At 36.0% G+C, this 24,411-nt stretch overlaps 1 protein-coding gene and 1 long non-coding RNA gene across 5 annotated transcripts in view; one reads left to right on the top strand and one right to left on the bottom strand.

Moving 5' to 3' along the window:
* Positions 1-283, top strand: part of LOC112485007 — a 6,916-nt gene extending 6,633 nt beyond the window's left edge. Inside the window, exon 3 of the long non-coding RNA XR_003048335.1 lies at positions 1-283. This exon is cut by the window's left edge and continues 41 nt beyond it. This is a non-coding gene — a long non-coding RNA (uncharacterized LOC112485007).
* BNC2 (basonuclin 2) overlaps positions 1-24,411 on the bottom strand; it is a 398,693-nt gene that overhangs the window by 280,828 nt on the left and 93,454 nt on the right. The window lies entirely within an intron of this gene.

Raw genomic sequence — 24,411 nt, 5'->3', positions numbered from 1 at the left:
ACATTTACTGATAGTAAGAGATGTACCACGGAAATTAAGAAGTACACCAAGTCTAAGTGGCACCCAAGTTATTAACGACAAAATGGGAATGTGAACACCTCCACCTCATAACACATAGCAGAAATATACTTACACAAAGTTAAGAAACTTATATAGTTTACAATGTTAAAATAGACTGAAAAAACTGAAGAAAAAACTACAGCTTTTGGAAGTGATTTCTAATACTTATGATGTTGAACATTTAAACTGTATTTTCACGGACTTTAATAAAATTCAATTTATAGATTGTTGTAAATAAATATTTCCCCCCTAACTTTTGATCTGGTACCTTACTAATCATTTCATAGCTCATGTCTTTAAGTAGTGTGTGTGTGTGTGTGTGTGTGTGTGTGTGTGTGTGTGTCCTAAATCTATACTATAGATGCCAATGTTCTGGATAACAATTAAAAGTTGTAATTACAGAGAAATTCTATTTTTTAAAACCTTTTGCATATAACTATATACTATGCATGTAACCTCAATGAGATCCAATTAGTTGCAAAGAATTTGCATTTCAGTTAGTGTGGGATAACAAGACTATAGGGAGGCACAATGCAATTCCACCAACAGAGTAAGAAAGTGTGTTCTTTCTTGTTAGCTCTGTAAGCAGTAATTCCCACAACTTACTATTTGAAATGTTACTGATATTTTCATATTAGGGTACTGAGATAGGTTTGGGTTTCTACCTCCATTAAAAAAAAGTCACATATTGGTTCAAATATCAGCCACAATGAATACCTGAAGAAACAAATGACCAAAGGATTTTGTTTTGCATGTATGTTTGTGGGTTTTATTTTTGTTTTAGGTGGAGTGGAGATACTGCATACTTTTTCTTAATACTTATTAATAATTTCTTTAAAAACACATTTTTTAAAAATAAATTCATAACTGAGGGTAGGGAAAACTCACTGAGATAATCATGTAAATCTAAGGTTTGGTGATAAAGGCATGCATTTAGTACATTGAGAAAGTACCCAAGGATTTTCATTTTTTTCTAGCTGTTTCCATCAATGTAAATCGTAAGCAAATATAAAATAAATGTATAATTTATATACACAGTTTAACAAGCATCTCTAGGACTTCTGGTTCACAGAACAATACCTGTAATTCCCTGGGTTCAGTTCAGCAGCTGTTAACAGATTCTGTAATCTGCAATGACAGTAAACTGGCCTTTGCTCTTCTTTTATTCACTATTCATTTTCAAGGCTTGGTTAAGTACAGAGCTGGGTTAAAGATCAGTGGTTTTTCATGTGACACACGCTGGTATTCATCTAATGGCTTGTCAAGACAAAACTGTCCCTGTTCTTGCCAAAATAATAAAAATGACGCTCCATATCGCATGACAATCAGCACTTCCTAATGCCAAAACAAATCAAGCTTTTGTAATTCACTTATTTTATAGAAAAAATAATAATAATTTGCTCCCTGATCCTGTATGTAGAATTAGGTTTCCGTTCTCAGAGATTTTAAAAAATATTTTAACACTAAAGCAACACGTAAGCTAGTTTATAATCAATTTAGAATTTACTGTGTAAAAATAATGCTGAAGCTACAAATTCATATGGCATCTTAAGGTATAAAACTTAATATATGCGAATTATGCAGAAGCAGCAGGCTAGGCCCAGTCACAGAGGTGGGGGAAACCAGTTGAGGAAATGTCATTTTTTTTTTAGAACAAAGTATGGGACTTGCTTTGCAACATCTGTTGGGCTGTGTGAAATGTTAACAGACATCTTAAGTGAAAAAGGGAAAACGAATTAATAAAGAAAACATCCTATGAACAGATAATCTGCCCAAATTTCCATATTCCAGAGGAAAAAAGTTGACAGCAACCTTTTTCCCGTGTGAAACTTGCCATCCCTATTTTATTGTATAAAGTTTTGTTTTCTATGTGAAGTTAAGGGTGAAATGTTTATGACTCAGTATAAAGAAGAGAATAAAGAAAAAGTAAAATAATTTTAACTGAGATTTTGTTTTCCTTTGTAAATAATTATATCATAATCTAAGCTGCCTGTTTTCCCTTGAGTCACATATGTAATTTTATGGGAGGACAGTGAAAAGTCCACCCCTCAAAAAACCTTCAAAAACATGAACTATTATTCTACTGTGCCTGCATGTTTTGGGGGAAAGGAAGGGGACACATTAAAAAGCTCTTAAGCTCTTAAGATAGAGTTCTGATATTAACACATCCCTACACTCTAAGGTGTTCGTGTTCACAATTAGGATTCAGCTATCATTTACACCTAAATCCTTGCACTCTCCACTGGCTCCTAATTTTATTCCCTTCCCACCCTTGTAAGGGATAAAGCACCCCTCTTTCAAGAGCCAAGGGTTCCAAAGCGGTAAAGTCTAATGATCATAAAGAAAATTTTGAGATTATACTAGTTAGATCCCTGTATTTAAATTTTAAGAAAACTGGAAAACTTTTCTTAGTTAACAATTCTCATTCATGTTTCAATTTATTAGATGATCTAGGCAAACCTGAAGGCAGCTGCCTTTAATCCAGGTTGATACATGTATGCCTACTACTGAATCTAACCTGGTGCTTGCTTGTGTGTGAGTGAGGTGAACTATGAACCTGTATTATTCGATGAATCTTCCTCTCTGGAGACACCTATTCCATCACTTATTCTCTAAAACATAGGACATAAACGTGGGTTAAGAGCTCATAGATTAACTAATTCAAAATGCAATTAAGGACCTTGACAGATTCAGATGAGGGAAGGAAAAAGTGTGTTGTCCTCTCTGATTGCCAGTCCCTACCACTAGCCCCTCTCTATGAGAGTAAGTCTCTATTAAAATTGTACATAATACTGCATGTCTACAGCTATACCTTATCCAGATGACTCTGGCAGCCTGGGCTGGGGGCATTTCAACATACAGAAACCTCAGCTAGAATAGCCTGAAGATTTCAGGGGACAAGATCATGGTCCAAGTTGTAAAACAAGGCATGCAAGCATACCTTCGGTTTTGGGTTAGTTTGTTTTTTGCCAAAGCATTGTGGGTACTAAATGCTCTGGTGTTTACTCACAGGAATACCACATTAGAACACATGACAAAAAATAATAAAAATAACTGCTGTACCAAGAAAAATTGATCACCTACACTGAGGGAGAAAGCTTGTACACTTAAAACATCATTATGTGACCTCAGACTAAGAGAGGAAAACAGGTCTCCTAAAATAAGGTTTGAATAGGAAACACGTTTAAATCACTTTAAACAGCAACACAAACATCCCCCCCATCCCTAAGCAAATACTACTTAAAAGCTTCATCCTTCATCTTTCTATAACAAAAGAAAGAAACCACTCTGGTTGACATCTGTCTGTGAACCAACTAGAACAATCAATGTGATACGGCATCTGCTGACATCCTAAACAGGGGCTCAGTTTCAGAGAAACATATCAAGGATTTATCTAAATGCCATAATCCCTTGATACACTATGAAAATTAAAAATAAATAAATAAAAAGATTTGGGTAGGGTGTGGTAGATGAGGTAGTTTATACAATGCTAAGGAAATGATGAATCCTTAGAATCAAGCTATTTGCAGATGCAAAAGCATCTGATGTCAGCATGAATCTTGAGCCTCCAAAAGATCAAACATTTTATCTACCCTGTTTTGGTTTTAAAAAAAGTGATTTTATTCATCTTCTCTCAGGTACAACCAGTGACAATGGCTTCTTCCTACCAAAACCTAAAGTCAGTGTTTTATGAGAAAATCTTCTAGAAGAAAAGAACCAGTGATGTGTTTCTTTCCTTAAATGAGTAAACTGATTTAAAGCCTTCACGATATGCAGATTAGTGTTTGATTGATAATTGAGAAAACAGACTATGGGAAATTTCATGCGACTGAATAAAATAAAATAAAATAAAATAAATAAAATAAACAGGCTGGGAGAATAAATGGGGAATTACTTTTGTATGCCCATGAAGAACTGCAAGGATTATAAAGATAGTATTAATTTCTTTATTTACTTCCTTCTAAAGTCTGTGGACCGAGAAGTTTGCAGCCACAGTGAAAATGACATAATAATAGTTTAAATTACTGTCAGGAATGAAGAGTGAGATTCGCGGACACCCAGGAAATCCAACACTGCTTTTAGAGTTATCACAGAAAAAGGCAGCTCTATTGATGGCACCCCCTTATATGACTCTTACAAACCTAAAAAACAAATTTAAAAAGTGAAATACCCATACACTTCAAGTTTCAGAATGTTTGGAAAATCACAGACTATTTTATATATATACATATTTAAATGGAAAAAAATGTTGAAACAAAGCAAATTTAAATGGAGAGTATTTTCAAAATTAAGAATCCTAGAAGATGCCAGAAATTAACAGCAGGTTAAAAATAAAAAGAATTAACAGGTGGCTTAGGTCTGAATGGTGATGACTTTTGGTGGGGAATAGTGGCTTCAAGAGGCACAAAGAAAGCTTCTGAGGTCCAGGTAATGTTCTGCATCTCCATCTACTTAGTGGTTTTGTGTATGGTCACTGTAAAAACTCATCAAGCTGTATACACTTATGATTTGGGTGCACTTTTCTGTATGCATGTTATACTTCAGTTCTAAAAGCTTACAACTGCTATTGTTATGGCACTACTACTAAAAACAGTGATAACAATAAATTAGAACTATATTTAGAAAAGAAAAAGGAAAAAATAAATAACAGGGTGGGAGAGAAGAGGGAAGGGATGGAAGAAGGCAGATACTTTATCATTGTCAAAAATCGTGCAAATAACTGTCAATAAGTTTACTGCTGGCAATGGTTTCTTCAAAGGTAAGAACTGTCAGGACTCAAGCAAATATCTGAGTGTCACAGAATGAGGATTAATGTAAAAGTAGTAAAAGGGTGGAAGAAAATAATTAGGGGAAAGATACCTTAACTAGCAGTGCAAGGGCGTGAGTGCATCCAAGTGGCTTAAATAGAAAAGAAAAACATACCTCAACTTGAGAAGTATCAACCGCACAACATAGGGTCTTGAAACATGCTCACCAGACTCACTCAGCCTGTCCTCTGATTTACAATTATGGCTGTCTGGGGGTGAGTAATTTGGGGTAGGCACTGAGTGAGCCTACTGAGAGACTGGGGAGGAAATTGCAGACTATTACTTAAAGGCACTGAGTACACCAAGATAGATTTAAAAAAAAAAAAAGCAATTGCAAATATAATATATTCTTCTGACCACCCAAACCCCTATCCAAACCTTTTTTAAGAATTAAATGTCTAAGGCTGAAGGTAGCCAACCATTAAATAAACAAAGCCTGGAGAGAATGGAAGTAACAAAGTGGGAACAACTGAATAATTTGCTAATTGAGAAAGGATACACTTTTTTCCTGACCAGCTCGTTTTCTAGCTCCCTTTTCTTCCATTTATTATAAAAAGAGACATTTTAAATTAAACATTTTTTTAGCCACTCTTAGGAAATACTGATCAAAGTCCCACTTGCCAGGTGTAAGAAGGTGGGGGGAACATGAAACTTAAGACATAGTCCCTGCTGAATAATTTGCTAATTGAGAAAGGATACACTTTTTTCCTGACCAGCTCGTTTTCTAGCTCCCTTTTCTTCCATTTATTATAAAAAGAGACATTTTAAATTAAACATTTTTTTAGCCACTCTTAGGAAATACTGATCAAAGTCCCACTTGCCAGGTGTAAGAAGGTGGGGGGAACATGAAACTTAAGACATAGTCCCTGCTCACAAATTTACTAATCTATTACAGAAGATAAGCTATATATATATATATATCTATATATATCTATAGAATATATATATAGGTATATATATATATATTCAGTTATAGACAGTATAAAATACTTTTGTACAATCCTTATTCTTTTCCTACCTACCAGCTATACAGTAGCCATTACTGGAGATAAGCCCAATTGGTCTTTTATATATATATATATAAACCTTAATAAAACAGAATGTAATAAAAGCCACAGCCACAGAATCATATACAACTTAGAAAAGGAAATTCTTTCCAATCGGTGTGGTAAGAGAAAGTTTCTAAGCAGAGGCAGCATTTGCACTATAACTGAAGAACTGATAATATTTCTAGAGAAGTGATCCTATTTGACTAGAACTTAAGGTAGGATCTGTATAGAGCAATGATGAATGAAAGGGATTGACTGGTCGATAGGAACTATTATAATAAGAATGGTTCTGTACTCCACTATAAAAAGTTGCCATTTATCCTGTTATCCACCAACAGTCAAAAATGCTGAAAGTTTCTCACGAGCAACATGGGATGATCATTACTGTACTCTAAGAAGAGTTATCTGGCAACAGCATGACAGACAGACAGACTGAAGTAGGAAAAGACAGAAGCAGACACCAATTAGGAAGCTATTATAATAATCTGGGGGAAAATGGCTACAGGCAATAGGGCTGAAAAAAAGAGCAAGATACTAAGAGGAGATAAAATCCAGGGGAAAAGAATGACTGATAAGATATGCGTGACAAATGAGAAGAGTCAAAGATGACACTAAAGCTCTGATATTCTGAGCATGGGAAAATGGTAGCACTATCAACAGAAACGGTGTGAACTAGTTTGTGGGAATATATAGAGAGCTCAGTCTGTGGAAACAGCAGATCATGCCAATGACTAGGCAACTAAAAACGTTCAGAAAACAGACTGACAATGGAGTTATCGGATCTGGGAGTCATTTGCAGAGAAGTGACAGAGGAGGTAAAAAGATGGTGGCTTAGGTTAGCATCTTGGGGGATCTCCATACAGTTACTAAGGGAGAAGACAGGAGGAACAGTATTAACAGGAGCATCGTAACTGTCCAATGTTTTGCATGACAAGAGAAGTCAAAAGTTCACAGAGGTAGAGTGGTTAGAGTTTTAACTGTTCTAAAAAACAATGCTACATTTAGATTATAGTAAAGCCACTTCTAATAGTAGGTAGTAGTAAATATAGTAAGAGCAAACAAAATGAATGGAAATGATAAATACTCAAATCAGAATAGTACTTGAATGAGGGTGGGTACTGGATAGAGGGAATGGCAGTGGCAGCAATATAATTAGGATGGTAATCCAGTGCTTCAGGAGGACTTAAGCATGGGTAAATGGGTGTTCATTATTCTACTCCTCATGTTTATTTCTGGCTGAAATATTTTATAATTATATATTTGTGTCCTAAGAGAAATATCTTAGTGGACTGATAGGTATAGAAGTTATAGAATCCAGATTCTAAAGAAGTTAAGTAAGCAAATTATAAAGACAAGGAGGAGCCTTTGGAGCAATTTTGCAAAGCAAGCAAGTGAAGTAAGAGGAGGGTCATCTAAAAAGTTAGCAGGGCTTGGGAGAAGTTGTGTTAGCATGTTGATGGTTTGTTTCTCACTACAAGGGATGAAGCCAGAAAAGAAAAGGATATTAAAAATCTAAGCCAGAGGGAAAATTATATAAAACGTCCTAGGGGAGAATGTGATCAAGAACACAAATGAAAAGGGTACCCCTGAAGGGAGAAGAAAAAATTTTTTTCTCAGAAATCCAAGGTAAGAGATATTAAAAAGTTCTGTGGTTAAAAAATACATATATTCAGTGTCATGGCAAAAAGCCACCTTACTACCCATTTTCCCACCCATTTTCCCCAATGAACTGTGCACTTGTTGAAAGGAACAGAATTTTGTCCATCTTTGGTAATCCAGGGCCTAACCAAGTGCTTAACACATAGTAAATGCTCAATAAATGATAGCTGCACAAAAGATAAGATCTTCTTAGAAAAGATGAGATCGCTTGCTAAGAGGGACAAAGACAGGATGAAATCAAGGGCTACTACTAAAATGTAGAAAGGGTTTGGTACAATTGAAGATGGCAAAATGAAACTCTGAATAAGGAGAAACGAATAAGACATGACAAATAGCAAAAAGAACTCAACCTTGGTACCTAAAAAATCATGAGAAATTACAAGCAAGCAGACTAGGTTAAAGAAAGTATGGCTCAGATTTCCTACTTTGGGAAGTGGAATACTTAGAACAGCAAGAAGTCCTTAATGGAAAATTGAAAAAAGTCTTGCTCCAAAACACATAACCTAACAGGCAACAGCACCTTGTAAATCACTGCCTTTCTAAGGCATTCCTATAGAATATAGTTCTTATAAACAAATTAAAACACCGAGAACTGATTTTTAAATGAAATTATTTAACCTTTATTTAGATGTCACCCAATTCTAAGTGCTATGTAGTTTTTTAAATGTCTATAAATTTATTCCCAGCTAATGAAATTACCCAAAGCAAACAAAAATCAAAACACTTTATGCTATGTCACATAGGTAATTTGAATGAAAGAATGGGAGATGTGAAGGAATGTCACTTCCTTAACGCACATAACAAGAAGCTGAGGAGAGCTAACTTTCACTCCTTACTTCCTGAGTCGTGTCTCCAGAACTGCAACTGTGGTCCAAAGTCACACCAACTCTCTGTACAATTAGTGAGCTGCATTAGCAAAACTGGGCACTCTCAGTCCAGAATCCCTCTGGAGAACAGAGAAATGATGAGTTCCATCACCTGGCCAACAACAGCAACCGCCAGTCACCTCAGGGACTTGGACAAAGATATTCATCCGCTTCACTGGCAGCCACTACAGCCTGCCTTCCTAACTGAGTCCTTTCTGTGAGGACCACTGTCTAAGTGACCTGTCATAGAGCTTTATAAAACAGCATTAATACTGTGGGCCAAAATGAGATTGATCTTTGAGCTTCGTGGTCTCCTGTTGTCAACGGTGCATTATAAAACCAATACTAAATACTTTATAAACAGGTCTCCCTACAGTGTATTAGAAAAACAGTGCATATTTCATGCCCCATAGTTAGGTAGCCACATATCCATCAGACTAATAAATTATTTATTAGGTGCTCAGAAGTGCAATAAGAGTCAATAAACTAACTTCTGAATACTTATAAGCTACTATTTCACTGGAAATTGTACCTGAATGAGAAAACTAGAGCACTAACTGAATGGGGGATGGAAATATCCCAGCTCTCTCAAGTGTACTATTAAAAGGAAGCACAGGCCTTAAGTGTGAGAAGGCACAAAAATTTCTATGTCCTGAAAGAGAGTCCTGGTTATTGCATTTATAAAGTGCCGCCCAATCTCATGCTCATTTCCTCTCTTCTATACAAATTTCTCTGGTCCTACCAATCTTGGAGACAGCTTAGGGAAATAAAAATTGGTGGAAACATTTTGAATACACCCTGAATCAGGCCAGAAGACAATCACCAGTAATGGTTTGTACTTGACATTTCCAAAGAAACTATACAATGGCATGAGCGTACAAGCTTTCTGCAACATGTACAGCATGTAATTGAGCATTTATGGATATAAGGTTTAGAGTAGTGTTGTTGTTGTTTTTTTCTATTTTCAGTTAAAGCTCCCAAGTCCATAGGCACCCTATGATCAGTCACTGGTGCCTAGTTCAACATCATCGGACATCTCTTTACTGGTTCTACCCCTTTGGGAGTTGGGGGAGGGGGACCTACTGTTCAAGAATATATTCTAGACCTTCGAGAAGGAATTTCTTCAGCTGTGAGTTATTTCCCAAACTATCCGAGACGTGGACCTTTGTATAGCATTGTGGGTGCCATGGTTTCACATGTTGGCCACATTAATACTGGAGAACAAGCATCTGTAACCCACAGCTGAGTGTGCTCCAGCCCCAAAGCACCCGCAAGGCCAATGCCAACGCAAACCACTCTTGCTATCCCACATCTGAACCACACTGGTTTTCTCCAGGAGCCAGGGGCTGAGATACAGTTCTGAAAAGAAGGTTTCGGGTTCTTTCCATTCACATGATGGTATAATATTGAGAAGAATACTGCCAGAGGGACTGCCTCTTTTTTTCTCTCCCATTCCACACCAAGTGAATAAACCATAAAGAGGTTGTCTAATGGTGTTCCAGAATCTCCCAGGAGAAAAACCTAAATGGATAAATATATAGATTTTTGCACACTGTTTTTGTTTTTCTTCCTAGAGTCATACAGTTTTAGCCCTATTCGCTGGAGTTTTTAAGGTTGAAAAATATTTTATGTGCATAGGAAAAAGTGGAAATAAAGGAGAAACATGGGAGAGATGTGAGTTCACGTCACTTTCTGAAAGAGATCTCTCTGAATCCTAGAAATGAGCATTGATGAAAAAACATTTAAGACAAGACTAGTTTCTTGTATTACTTTTGCTACTACAAACTGCAGCTAAGATGATTATTCATATTAATGAGTTTGGTATGTAGACGAACTATAAAAGATGCAGTCTCTGACCTCAAGTACTTATCTCTGTCTTTTGGGATTCACTCCTCCTGCTAGATTTACTTTTATTCTTCATACCCTTGCCCAGAGGAAGTGATCATCACTCAGGACTTGGAGCATTTCCATGGGTGGGGTTTAAATATGGCAACGAGAAGAGAGGGAACTTTTGCCCTTAAACAGAGACAATGTTGGCCCCACAGCTCAGGATGTCTAGTTTGTGACAAAGAGAAATATAAACGCCCTATGAATTTTTTACATCAGCCTTAGTGAGCTTTATTAAAGTCTTATAAAGTGTGAAAGCAGATAGTATTCCAGTGCTTTATCACATCAAGCACATATACACAGAAACGGAATCATTGCACACAAATGAACTAATATTATTAGACAATAATCTCAACCTACCCTTTATGTTTGGTTATGTGTGTTTTGTGTGTGTGCTTATACCAACATGTAGGAGTCAGTTTTGCCCAGTGGTTAAGCACCAAAGTTCTACAGTCAATTATTTAGGTTTGAATACCTGGGGGAAACTTTTACTAATTATGTGACCTCAGCAAGTTACTTAACCTCTCCAAGTGCCAAAATTCCTTATCTATTGAAAGGAAATAATACTAGTTCACCAGATTGTTCTGAAGATTAAATATTTTGATTAGTACAAAAGGTTTAGCTGATTACCTAGCACAGAAGCACTCAATAAATATTAGTTGCTACATATGTATATGTGAGCAAAAAGATATTGCAAACTGGAAGCCCGCAGGCCAAATTTGTTTTGCTTGGTTCCATAAGTAAGTGTGTATGAGTGTACATGTGCGCTTAACTCATGATCAACATGTAAAAAAAAATCAAGAAATTCTAAATTAAACTATGGATTTCCAGCTGCTAGGGAAAGGGTGGGGAAAGGCAAAGGGTGGAGTGTCAGAGAACTAAAGATATGACAACAGAAATCTGTCTCTGCATGACGACAATCCGCTGCAGCGGAACAGAAGCTACTTTTTTTAGCATGCACTCTCGGATGGGCACAGTCTTTCTTATTCCCCTTTATATTAGACCCCACCTGTTTTCCTCAATTCCATTACTTGCCTGGCCACTATAGCCATTTGAGTTTGCAGCCCCTGGCTATAAGTCACTCCTCATTAACCTGGCATATATGGAGAATTCATTCACACGTAAGTGAAAAGTCTTATTTAAATAAAATGTGAAGTACCAAAAATGGTTTCTATTATGTCTACCTCTGACAAAAATAACCCTGAAATGCATTATGTTTCCTTTTGCATTTTCCTAAGCCCTATATTGTTAGTAATAGATATATAAACAGTGAGTAAACCCATTACCTGTCACTATATCAGGGCCTGTGCTGCAATTACAGACACGGGCTTTGGAACAGCTATTTCAGTAATGGTGGTTCTCAAACATATTTGTTTTTAGCCAGTGGAGACTTTTTTTTAAAAGAAATTCATACTGATCTTACAGGACGAGAAGCAAAAAGCCTGGGCCCCTTGGCCACCACAGCCTGAGACACCTATGCAGAATTGTAAGTTCATAACAAAAAGGTTTATTTAGCAAATTGATCTATTCCCATTGCTTTACTATACCAATGAGAAAACTTGGAAACTGAGGCAAAGTAAAAAAAAAAAAATGAGCTGGTGGCAGATCCTTGAATGCTTTTTAAGATCCGAGTTTCCCAAACTGCTTTTACATCACAGTTTGATGCAGAGGTCCAGAGGACTGAAAATCCAGTATATGAGAACCACTCCACTGACTTGTAAGAACTGACTATTAAACCTTCAGTTAGTTTACAAGCCAGGTAACACTGGTAACTAGAAATCAGCCGGGGTAGAAATATTTACACCACAGGAATCGGCCAATGCTACAAATCAGAGCTCCCCTACCCCATAAACCAGTTGTCAAAGGCACATCACTAGTTGTGATTCTGATACTTGGCTGAGTTTGGCAACTTCACATGGTACATGTGGTCATGTATGTATCTTTGTACTTCTAGAGACTTGAAATTTTGTTGAAGAGTATGTAGAAAACCAAACCAGACATTTAAGAGTTACAGAACAAACTAAATTCGTGCATAAGTTTGGAATACCTAGTATATACAAGGCATTATAAGTTTTATAAAAGATACAGTAAGATCTCAGCATCCAGAGCTCTTAGGAAATTAATCATTCTGGATAGGCAAAAAGTCTGGGGGTATATTATGTTTACTGAGCACCTGTAGTGTGCCAGGTACTGTGGAAAACATAAAATACTTTTTCATTTGTTCTTCACAGGTCCTATGAGATGGTTATTATTATTCTCATTTTACCCATAAGGAAATTGAAGCTAAGAAACTTAAGTCACTTGGCTAAGATTTTATATTAAGTGTTAAAGTGGGGATTTCAAGACCAAGTTGGTCTGATTTCAAAATATGTGTTCATCCTAATATCCTGCATTGCCTCTCCAGGTTTCTACCATTTTAGACAAGAATTTTGCTAAAAGATGTTGAATATTCATCCTACGTTTTAAACAGGAAATCTTTCTTGATAATTAAATTTTTAAAATTTTAAACATCTAGTTAACATGTAGTAATACCTTTAGGACTTCTAAGGGCTACGGTGGGGGAGGGGGGTACTCCAATTGCTCCTGGAGGGAAAAAAAGAATCTCTGAAAATAATCTATTTTTACATTTTTAAAAATCTACCACTTTATACTTTTGTAGTTAGTTGTAATTACTTTTTGTATTTCTAATATCTGCCTTCATCCCACTTCTAGAATTTGCTGTTCTGTTTTCTTACAAGCCTATCCTAAGGAATTTTAAGCACTGTTATAAATAAAAGCTATATTGATAAAGCACATCTCCAAATAAATCATGACTAAGAGGCAGGGTACAGGACAGTCAGTATAGTATACTCCCACTTGTGTCCAAAAGAGAAAAGAAAAAATTTGTAAAGGGGTTAATGAATACTTCTATATTTGGACTAAGCTATTTCTGGAAATACCTTTAAGAATCTTGTAAACAGAAGTTACTTCTGAGGAGAGATGGGAAATCTGTTTCCTCTGTATAAGCTTCTATACTCTTTTCTCACTTATAATATTTATGTATTAGCAATTAACAAAAAAAAAATAGAGTTTTAGAGTTTTCAGTTTTAAGAAAAATATAGGAGGAATGCCTCTCTCAGTAGTTCAGTATCTAAGCTTGGATGCTTTGTAGCGTCTCTTCACATGCTCAAAAGCACTATTTTTCCTGGTTCTCAACTGTGCTCATATTTGTAAGATGTTAATATTTAAGACAAGGTCCTCTACTTTCACCTGACTTACAGTGTCGTTGGAGAGATTATATATAAGCACCCTAGTTAAATAAAAAGTATAAATAGCTACACTCTCTTCACAAGTGCCAGAAGTCAATCCTTGTGTCATTAGCTACAATGCTTCCAGGAATATAATTTAGTCAAAAGAGGAATATGGGCTGAGTTTCTTAGCAGTAAGAATAATGTCAAAAAACAAAGAGAACATGCCAAATGGTTAGAGAGGCATGCATAATAGTAAGAAAGTACTATTCTTTAGGTAGATGGAAGATGTTAATAAAAGATGAGATTAGAAAGAGAATAAACAGACAAACTGTGGAGGTCTTCAAATTCAGATTTTAAGTTTCTGAACAGAGAAGTTAAATAATGGAAGTTGTGTTTTGTTTTAGGAACAGTGTGCAAAATGTATCAGAAAAGCAAAAGAGCTGAGGCAGAAGTATTCAATTAGGGAATCTGTGTTGTATTCAAACATTCCCCTACAACATAAGCTCCAAGAGCAAGAAAGTGCTGGTTTTGTATTCGTCCATAACACAAGCACCTAAACACTTGACACTTAAATACTAATAGAAAATGAAGAGTCCATCACAGAACACGAGAACCTAAACTAGGTGATAATGAGAAACACTGAAGTAATTTACAGTTATGTTTTGCTTTTTAAAAGGATCTATAAGAAATGATGCTTAAATGAATTTTAGCTCTCGGGGGAAAAAAAGGAGTCAAAGATAATTTATAGAATTCCAGTTAGGAAAAAACAGTGACATCCTAAAACTAACACTTAACTGTACTCATTAGATTTGATGTTTTATACATATAGTGTATCAACATATATATTGATATAACAGAATTAAAATATTTCTACCTAAAAATATATTCTCTGAAGTTAGTAAATATCTCAACACTGAAATTATGCTCTATCCTCAGTTCTCTACATTGTACTCCTGACTGGCATCTCTTCTAACAGCGTATAGCTTCACTACTCAGTCTAGGCTGGTCATATCATTTTTCTTATAGCACTTACTTGCAGAAACGTTATACATAGGCTATACGTTTGACAAGGGAATCATCTGTCCATGTCAGATGGGAATGGGCCTCCCTCCAAATGCCTGGCATACCCAACCAGCGAATATGTTAACTCAAACAAACTCTACAATAAGCCTGATTTCTGTCTTCTTGATTAGAACTTGCTTAGAACTCAGTATCTCTGAATTGGATATAACAGTCTCTCTAAAACTGCTGCCTACCATATTTCACATTTTTGTTAATGAACAGTTAAGCCTCCCACCCATGAAAGCTTGAAAGCAAATTCATGTCTGTTCTACTTCTATATTCTTACCATGTTTGGCAGGCTGCCTTGTATTCAGGAGTGTTTAAGAAAATTGGTTGAATGTATGAACACATAATGAATAAATGAAGGATTACAGTAACTTATAGGAGTGTCTATGCTAGGGGGAGAAATTAAGGTCAATTCCATTGACATTCCCCTCAGCAGCTATGGCAGGCATTGCTAATTGGGCACAGGGCTCTTTTTTTTCTTCCTGACTCACTTCAGCCTCTCAAAGCATTCACCACCAGTCAGTTAAAATTCACCCACAACATGAAACATATTTGTCATTCCTGAACTATGATTTTTTTTCATGTTCCAGTTTGGTGTCATTTAAAAAGATTTCCAGGTAAGCCCTAAAGAAAAAATTTAAAACTAAGGTCAAAACTAAATCCAGAAATGTGAACTTACTTATGAAATATTCTTTACTCCTGCACTTAAATGGTAAAGATACCTAGGTACATTGTGAGCACCGGAGTTCTAGATGAAAAAATGTAAAATAAAGAGCTCAGTCTTTCCCCATGATCTCTTCACCATACATGTGCTAAGCACCTTCAAGGGAAACATGGCACCACATCTCAAAGATCATCAGCAATGAAATTTCTAAGAAAAGTCCATCTCTGTTCCCTTTCAAGGAATCTGTTTCTCTTGCACTTTAGACTTATTTTTCTCAAAATAAAAATAAATATCAGATACTATGTAGTCATGTCGATAGCACACACATAATCATATCAAGTTTTAACAATTGTTCTAGCAATACTAACCACCAAGATGAACTCCAAAGCAGAATATTACATATACATTTTTAATGAGTTTATTTTTAAAGTTATTTTCATTCTAATGAGATCATTAAAAAGATCCAGTTTTTAATGTACTGTGACTTGAATTCCTATCTGAAGACAAAATTCTAAGAACTTTTTAAAAATCATATCTTTTAAGAAATAAGAGATCAGATGACGAACTGTTCACTCTGTTGCATTTTACGGCTAAAAAAAAAGAAAAAGAAGAAAAAAGAAAGAAAAGAAAAAGAAATGTTAAATGGGGAGGAATTACATTTCAGATGGCAAGCTGTTTTGGCTTTTTTGCTTTGTTACAATTCTGTTCAGTGCCTAAACATGATAAGCAAATACAAACTACTAAGAAAAATAAGAGGCTGCAGTATTTTCAAATGCTTACACTTCTATCTGAGACAGTGCCAAGTCTACTTCTTTAAATACAATTAAGTATCACCTGAATCTTCAGCTTCAAGGCACATTAAGACTGTGTCTTCACAATATTAAAACAACTGATCAATGAAGTCAATGTGTTTGAGAGGGCAGTAGTAAGTCAAATGAGATGTTCATGGTGCTGTAGACAAAATAACCAGCTGACTGAAGCTGTGAATTAGGAGTTTCATCTTAGAACTAAAATTCTCATGCAATCTTAGAGAACAAGTCATTTTTACAAATTACTTGGCAATGATGGATTTCAAAGACAGCTTCTCAAATTGCCAGATTAAAAAAAATTACAAGTTATAAAGGAATCTATGCACTTTCCTTCTTTTCTAGACTTTTTCCTTTTCTAAACAAATACATACTATCAAGTAAACAAACAAAACCTCAACAATCTTTTTAAAAAAAGAAAAAGGAAAAAAAAGAAAATATAATAACTTGCTGTATTTGTACCATAACAAAGAAACTGCGGGAGGAGCCAGAGCTGGCAACTCCTCTAAAGCTAAATGTCTTCCACATGGTTAGTGGCCAGTGAGTTCTGGAAAAGGGGGTGAAAATCTGACACTTTGAAGGCTTCAAAATGAACATAACCTACTAGGTCTACTCTGTTATGATTCTAGATGCACATTTTAATAGTGATTAAAACGTATAGCACTGTAAGAAGCCTAATGTCTGGATGTTTCCTTGTCCCTTAACATCCTTTGAGCATTCCAGGTCAAATATAACATGACACTAATGGTCTGGAAGTAATGTGGATAACCTGAAACTGTGTATTTTATGTTAACAGATCTCACAGACTCCCCTTTCAATGGTGGGATGGACACAGCAGAGTTGAACATTAACAAAGGTTGCTAAGGTAAAGCTTAATCCCAAATGTGTTAGCATAAAACCACCCACTTCAAAAAGATTTTATAGTATGTTTTATTAAATTCTGAAATGCATGTCCTGGTAAATTTCTGTATAAATTTGATTTACAAATTCCACTGAAAATGTGCCACAGCTGGCAGAATAAATTACTACAATAAATCATTATTAAATAACTGTAAATCTTTGTAATGACATAATGCCTAACTAAAAAAAGTATGCAGAAGTGAACATTCGGTAGAAGAAAAGCACTCTTCACACAGCAAAACAAATTATAAAACTTACCATGCCAACGCTACAGTATGATTCAATGACTAAACAGGGAAATAAAATTCACATAAATAGTATTTAAATCTGCATTGGAGTTGTGTTCACTACTGCATCAAAACAAATTGTATGGCAAGGGGTAATGGACCCAGGTTTTGACATTAACATTCACACTGCCAAAAGGTAAGCCTTACATGTACAGCTGCATCCAATATTTTGCTAGACAATAAAAACATATCCCAGGTATCAATCAGCAAGCTCAGTTATCCCTTTCTCTGAAGCTTCATAAATATTCCTTTAAAAATAATCTATTTTCCCACTACCATCCTCTCCTCCATATAGAACTCCACCCTACTTCAAAATAAACTTTTAAAAAATATACACAGTTATATTCCTTTTGATGCGGAACAGATGGAGAGTTACTGCAATCCATTACTTTAGATATCACTTGAAGTGAATCACTCCAAACATCCCTGCCTTATTTAGTACTCCCAAGCTTCCAATTGTCAAAGTGCAGACACTTGGTACTTGTGTCGCAACCATGAGGCACACTGCTCCAACCAAGATAAGCTCCAGCAAAGCGACAGGCTCCAAAGTGCCAGCTTACAGAGCATGATTGCTTCTTCTGCCTCTTGAGAAAAATGAATTATTAACCAACACTCTCACAAGAGAAAAACTGCCTAAGATAAACCCATTAAAACGGTTAGTCTACCGAATATTTCACACTGCCAGGTGATAGCATCTTTGTCCAAGTCATCACTGCCCACTCTCGTTTGTGTTTTTCACTCCCCAGTCACTATCTCTCCATAAAACAAAAAGATGTCCCTGAACGCCATCTCTACTTATTTTTCTATTTGCCGATCCTCAGGTGGCAAAAAGTGCCTCTGAATAAGGAACCTTTTCCAACAAATGCAGGATTTACCAATCTATGATTAAGGAAAGTTGCCCCTAACTCAACCAACTTACAAACTGAGCTGGTCCAATAAAACAAACGGCAAAGATGGTCTCTACTTCAGATCAAAATATTTTGGCAAATATAAATAGGATGGTATTTTCCCCCTGTATTTCATTTTCCAATTTTCCTTCAATTATAGGTACAAAAAGCCATCTCTTTTTCAATGTGCAGTAATTGCTTCACTAAGATTGTTATTAAATCCATCTACTCTGAAAGTTCTTGGGCCCCACAATCATGTGATTTATTTTTTCCCAACAAGATATTTCTCGCTTAACCTCCACTTCCATCTATCCACACAAATCCATTTTCTGCATCATGCCCAACCTTCATGGGAAGGCAGAACATCTATGCTATGGTCTCAAAACCTGGCATATTCCAGACCAAATAAACCAGGACAAGCATACCTAACTCTACAAAAGATAATAAACATCTAAAAGATACATATGGAAACAAGTGAAAATATTTCCAAATAAACAAAAGTTAAAAATGAGAGAGACACTAAGATACCATGAGAGGACACACTAGCCCAGGGTTGAGAACATGCATGGGTACAGGAAGGGGTCAGGAGGAGACCTGAGAGACTGAAAAAAATGTACAATGTACAAAAAGCAGCAGTCTAGCTTACAAGAGTGTGTGGCCTAAGTTTTCAGCTACATTACCCAGGAAAAGGAACAAAAATGACAATGTTGACCACTGCTATGTCTTCAATACTAACCATTCAAGGTGATTTACTCATGTCTGTGACTATACAACCGAAGACGTGACTTCCTCTTTTTTTCCTCACTCCACCTTCCATCTCTCTATGCAACCCAATCTACTCCAAGGCTTGAGTTACCAACTGACCTTTGATGGCCACCAAATTCCTATTTTCAGATTGCCCTTCTACACTAGAGATGCATTCAACTATCTACCTGTCATCTCCAAGGAAATGTCTAATAGGAACTTCAAACCAGACATCACCACAAGTGTCAATCTGTGACCCTTCAAATTTGCTCCTCCTCCAGAACTGCCTACCTCAGTAACTGGCACCACTGGCCACTGAGTATTTGGAAAATAATTTTCTCCAGTATAAAAAGGCGAAAAAGACCATTTTATCCTTTCTCCCTTTTCTTAAGAGTGTTTCCTTGGAACCACAGTGAATCTCAATCCTTAGTCTAATGCTTAGAACAGAGATAAAGCTCTCTAGGGATTAATCACACTCTCCAGTTTTCACAGTGTAGAATTATCTCCAAATCACCTCAATATGTAAAAGCAAACCTTCAGGGTTAGTACAAGTGTCTCATGAAATGTACAGAAGACTGTCAGAAGGAGCAGCCCTCTGTCTCTCAAGAAGATGAGACCTTAATGTACTTTCTTCTGCTTTGATATATAAACTGAGATCTTGTCCCAACTTTGTAGTCACCTTCATGTTATCTTACATGCCCATAAATACATTAATACCTATTCAATAATAATTTGTGTTCTTTCACATCTTCTATTTGGAATAAGATGTCTTTTGCTGGCAGTATTTTATTTCCCCAACAAACCCTCCCTGCCCCTCTAATAAAGCATGTGCATAACCTCCAAATAGCTTCTAGTTTACGTTCTAAATTATCTATGGATCCATCCACTCTCCAGACCTTTAGTTTTCACCTTAGTACAGACCACCATCTTTTTATAATTGAAATAACCTCTGACCTCGGCTTCACTCGAATTCACTTTTTTTCCCACTCAAGCCATTCTCCAAATTATAGCTGAAAATCCTTTAAGAGGACTCTACAAGGTTCGACCTCTACCATCTAACCAGCTTTATCTTTTGATACTCTCATGATGATCTCAGATTTTCTCTGTTCTCCAGCCATTCACTCGTTGCTTTAAAGCCCTTTCCCCTTCTTTCCTGAACCTTCAGAGATGTCTTCAGGGACTGTTTCTTTATCTGGACTAGAGTAGGTTATTATCCACTCCTACATTACTCCATACTTCTTAGCATTTATAACAATTTCTTGAAATTATTCAATTTCTGCCTTCCCTATGGATTTATAAACACTATGATGACAGAGCTCTTTGCACCTATATCCCCAGTGCTTAGCTCAGATTCAGTATACTTCTGATTGAATATCCCAATTTACTAGCCAGTGAAAGTAGAGAAGCAACTTAAAAGTGATTTGAAAGTATGTAGGTTTACCTGTTTTATTATGTATATTTATGATGATCTTAAATCTCTTGCTGTATGATATAATATCTTGAAGTTGTCATTTTGCAGCTAATTAAACAGGAATCCATTATCTGAAAGTTTAAGACTCCCCATCACCACTGCTTTTTGGCTACTACTTGTGCCCAGCTTACCAAGACAGAAAGGAACTCAGTTATGCCCTGGGGTTTGAGTCCAATAGCCCCTGAGCAATTCACTGACAACTGTTAAACATGAAATCAACAGAAATGTGAGCTACATTTATCAAAAGCGTGGAGACACTTCTTCAGTCCTGACACAAGCAGTTCTGTTCCTAATTTTCTCCCAGCCCTTTTCTCCCAATTTTATTATTAACAACAACTAATGCAAATTTTGACCTGTAACTTTACTCATTTTTTTCAGCAATCACTGAATGCCTACTCTGTGTGTGCATGGTATAATGGCAGCAATAGGAAGGAAAAAATCAGTTGCCGAGCCCAAGTGAAATCATTGTTAAGAGCAAAATGAATTGTACCAATCCATACATAAGGAAGTCTTATAAATTACTAAGTATTTTACACATTACCAAATAGCTTTTGTTCCTTCATCGCCTTTACATTTCACTAATAATTTTATTCAACAAATTACAAACACAAAGCAAGGAGTATTAGTTTCATATTGTGGTATAAAAAAATATAAATTATCACTACCTTAGCGACTTAAAATTTATTATGTTACTGTTCTGTTTGTTGGTCAGAAGTCCAACATAGGTCTCAATGGGCTAAAATCAAGGTGCTAGCAGGGTTGCATTCCTTTCAGGAGGCTGTAGGGGGGCTTCTACAGGCTCCCTCCATTCCTTGGTTCAAGGAAACCCCTTGGCTCCATTGTCAAAGCCAGCTGTGTTGTACCTCTCTGGCCATTTTTCCATAGTGATGTCTCTCTCTGACCATAGCTGGGAAACATTCTTTGAAAGATTCATGTGATTAGACTAGGTCTTTCTAGATAATCCAGAATGATCTCCCCATCTCGCAGTCTTTAACCTTCATCATACCTGCAAAGTCCCTTTTACTAAATAAGGTAACATTCACAGGTTCTGAAAAGTTGGATGAGATTGGGGGGGGGCATTATTTTGTCACTATTTTGTATAAAAAGCATGCAAATTTTTCAAGTTAGTATTTCCACATGAGGATTAATAGTATTTCTAATTATCCAGTATGTGAAATCTACTAATTTAACATGTAGCTAAGGCACAATATATCAATCAATCTTCTTGTCATAATCAAAATATTGGCAGAACTTATTGGTTTTAATTACACTAACAGATATAAAAACTAAATAGACTTTTTAAAAAATTACTGTTTAACTTGTCTTTCAGGTAACTTATCTTTGAATAGGAAGAGGAAAAGTATTCCAGGGTCAAAGTGTATGTTTTGGTATAAACATAGATTTCTGAGGGAATTTATTTTGATTTAACCAGTGATAAATTCCAGGAAACTAAAGCAGCTAAAGCAGGTTATAAGCCTTAACTTGATGATTACGGTTTTCAGTTCACACCAAAAAAGCAATGCAGAGGAATGGATTACAGGTTACCACTGCAACAGCTGGCTGTAATCTCACAATTCAATAAGAAGGAAGATGCGATTTTCATGCACAAATCTTAACAGTTGGAACTGAGACTTATTTAGTTGCCTTTAATATTATTTTATATTTTGTTACGAAAAGGTTCCCTCCCCCACCCCCCGAGAGAAGTCAAGGACCACACCTGTAGCTTCTTCTATTCAGGGGCAGTATGTCTTCTATACAGATGTTAAAAAGAACTTTAATGGAAGAGTATAGTTATTTTTAAGACTTCAGGGACAGAAAAACCACCAAAGAGATTTTTTCTTATTTTTTCACTCTGAAATATTATTATTTTGATTGAATGTAAAGTTTCAAACTGAAAAGGAATTATCAGTATCAACCTGAATCAGTGTTAATGGCCCTCACAATACATATCAAGAAAGAAGGAATACTAAACACAGCTTAAAAACAAGTCACCAAGAGATCATTCTTAACCACGCTTATACATAATTCAGTTTTAACGTTACATATTTTAAGTCTATGAAAGCATCCCATAATCAAACTTAAAGCTAAAAGTACATAAATAACATAGAGCAGCTCAATTTTTGGAGACAGAAACTCTTATGAGCTAAGTATATTCTGAATTTTATTTGCGATGAGGATGCATTACATTTATAACGAGAAGATTTTGTAATGCTACTTCCACGGGGGAAACATAGGACAGCAAAGTGTTCCAACAAAACCTATCTAAGCATACCTCCAAGTGCTCATCTTCATATTAAAACTAAGGTGGAAAAGACACGTTCAATGTAATCTCCCCTCAACATGACTAGTAATTACCAGAGTACCAAAGCTGTACTCCCTATTAAATCTCAGAAAATATACTATTGGCTAGAATATAAACAGCCAAGTTATTGAATAATTTGTACATCCTCCACAAAAAATGGTTGCAGGGTGATGGAGGTATTAACTAACCTTATTGTGATAATCACTTCTCAATATATACAGGCATTATATGTATTATATATTATATATACATGTTATATGTCACTTATACCCTAATAAACCCAGCAAAAACTGTACATCAAAGTTTTGGTTCTAAATCATACATTCTCAATAAGAGAAAATTTTTACATATTATAATAGTTTGTGGTTCTCCAAAGCTCGACCCTACCAGATGAAATCTTACTCCTTAGGATTTAATTAGGGGCGGTGGGGCCAGGGGGAGGGCAAGGAGTAGGACAAAATGTCTATAAAGGTTCCTTAGGCCCTGGTGGTGGAATAAAGGTTGAGAAACAGATAGACCCAACTCTGGCTATCAACTATAGGAATACAAATACTAGAGGATCCCTGGTAACGACACAGCTACTCCCTTCATGCCACGATGCACTCCCACAACCCCACTAGTTCTGGAGCATCTTCAAGGATGACCCAGTTTGACCATTCAGCAAATATATAAAAGTCAGTTGAATAATCCATTTGAGTCAATTGTGAACTCCCCAGGCGGGAGGTATATCAAACCACAAAGGCGTAGGTGGCATAGCAAATTCGTCTACATTCTGCTTGGTCTCTAAACGAAAATGAAATTGACGACATAAAATTTGAGGAGCAGGGAGAGAAACAGGGGAAATAATGGGTGTGGAAACTTCTCTTCAAAAGAAAAGTAGGTAAAACTGAACCAACTGATCCCCACTTAAGAATTTTCACAATGTGGGTCTAAAAATACAAAGTAAAAGAATACTTCAGGTGTAGAGATAGCTATATCTACCTGTAACTTGAGATAATTTCACTTGTTTTACTCTTGATTCTGGAAAACTAATATTATAGCTATAGTAACCATATGTCCCTGATTTTCCACAACAATCCCAATTTCAGGTAATTATATTCTTGCCTCCACTCCCTAAAACAGTGATTTTAAATACAAAACTATGGTCTCCACTTAAGACTTTCCAATCAAATCAATACCATAAAATCCACTGTTAGACCCTAATACTTGGGGGCCAGGGAGAGTTGGAAAAGTGTATTGTTCTACCCACATCTAAAACCAACATACTTGTAAATTTAGGATTCTAATTATTGAAGAAAAGTTAGAAAACCAAGTAACAAATAATGAATTAATATTGTGACAAATCCATATTTATTTTAGGACTTAATTCGTCAGTACTTGCGATAGTATCCATAGGCTTCCTTCCATAGCATATTTGATGAACAGAAGTATCTTATATTTCAGACCATGATGCTCCACTCTCTTGCACTTCATCTAACTATAAAGTACTGTGTTTGAGGAACAAGTGCAGGAAACTTAAAACAAAGGACAGGGTAGATTATTTTAGAAAAGTGATACCTGTGAGATCAAAAGAACCTGTGCTCCAGGAAGCAAACTCTTCACTCTAGGAGGTGAGGGTTGATCTTCTATTTTCTCATGGATATCATCAAGTTGGTGTCATCCAAAGCCATATGGGAAATACATTTCCTTCTGGAATATTATATGAGGTGTGATGGAGGAAGTA

The sequence above is a fragment of the Pteropus alecto genome, unplaced genomic scaffold, assembly GCF_000325575.1.
Source record: "Pteropus alecto unplaced genomic scaffold, ASM32557v1 scaffold95, whole genome shotgun sequence".
Lineage (NCBI taxonomy): Eukaryota > Metazoa > Chordata > Mammalia > Chiroptera > Pteropodidae > Pteropus > Pteropus alecto.
The sequence above is the reverse complement of the archived record's forward strand: the minus strand, read 5'-3'. Positions and strand labels throughout refer to the sequence as shown.